Here is a 1578-nt window from a genome sequence, read left to right as displayed (position 1 = left end):
GGTCCTCTACTAACTTTTGAAAAGCTTAAGTAGATATATGAGTATGCCTTTTGTAATCTGAAACGTATGAAAAAGCTTCTGCTTAATCTTACTTTTTTCTCTAAAGTTTTCAACATAAAGAAGCAATGACAGCCATTGGAATAGGAACAAAGTAACTCCAGCATTCTCCATGGGAGGTGAAGGTGCAGGTGCTTCTACTCCTGTAGCCAAGACCCCAATATTTCCAAAAACAAAAAGAACAATTAAGTAGATGGTGAAAATCATAGCAAACTTTTTGGAACCCTCCATTTCTCCTCCTTCTTCTTCTTCTTTTTCACTTCAAGAAAACTTCAATAAAAATGAGAAAAATAAACAATGAAAAACTAGAATATTATTGGAAGTGACTTTGTTAGTAGTGTGTTTGAAAAGGGTAGCAAGAGGACTGGCTTTTATAGAGAAAATTTAATTAGTTGAACGTTCAACTACCTTATTACAGAAAATAGAAACACTTACACTATGTTTGGTTGTTTGTTACCTGTTGTATTGTATTGTTAGTTTAAATACAATGTTTATTTTGAGTGTTACTTAAATTTTATTGTATCGTATTATTTAAATCCATTGTTGGATAACGACGAAAAGACCTACTTTGTGTAACAACCGATTTGGTATGATCGCATCGTTATCTTAATTTTTTCTTCTCATTTTATCTTTACTTATTATTTAATTAATTCTATTTATCTTTTACCTACCTTTTCACAATAGTTCTACCATGTACCTAACTTTTCTTGTAGGTTTGTCATAATTTGAATGTGTGAAATTATGTAATGACGGAGAACTATACAATCTATCCAAACACTATATTCACTAAACCAACAATACAATATAATATGATACATTATGAAACAATACGTAACAACCATCCAAACAAAGTGTTAGAAATGTTAGTCAATCCAGTCTGTACCAAACCAAAAAAGAAATGAACTTTTTCCAGACTAGTTTCTCAAGATCTAGAATTGAAGCTCCTACATGCTAATTTTCTATAGAAAAAAGCACTCCATTGACTTTGATGATTATAGCATACACAGTTGTTAGTTCAGGGTGTGACTTGAGAATTACGATCTTTGCCTTAAATTCTATATATTGAATGGTTTAGAATATCTGGACACTCAACACTGACTTGACACAGGTATTTGTTAGTTGAAGTATTCAAGTGACACAATGGAAAAAAGAGTTGGGAGTGTTTAATTGTAAGGCGAGGTGATGAAGCGATTTTTTTTTTTTGTGTGAGGCATATCATGTCATAGTTGTGGATTACTCAATCTTGATTAGGCTTAATTAGAGATATAGTCATAGTTTGCTTAAATATGATTCATAATTTTTATACTGATATTATACTTATCCTTAAAATTCTTTAAATTATGAAGTCCTAAAAAATCAACCAAAATGACAAAAAGAAGAAAATAAAATCTGATTTGGTATTAATTTATTTGTTCTCTATTTAACTTTTGAGAAATAAAAATCAAGAGTATGAAAAGAAAAGGAAAACAAAATACATAATAATGTATTCTTTGAAGTTTGAATTAAAAAACTCCCTCCCGC

Source organism: Solanum stenotomum, chromosome 11 (assembly GCF_019186545.1).
Source record: "Solanum stenotomum isolate F172 chromosome 11, ASM1918654v1, whole genome shotgun sequence".
NCBI classification, from domain to species: Eukaryota; Viridiplantae; Streptophyta; class Magnoliopsida; order Solanales; family Solanaceae; genus Solanum; species Solanum stenotomum.
The sequence above is the reverse complement of the archived record's forward strand: the minus strand, read 5'-3'. Positions refer to the sequence as shown.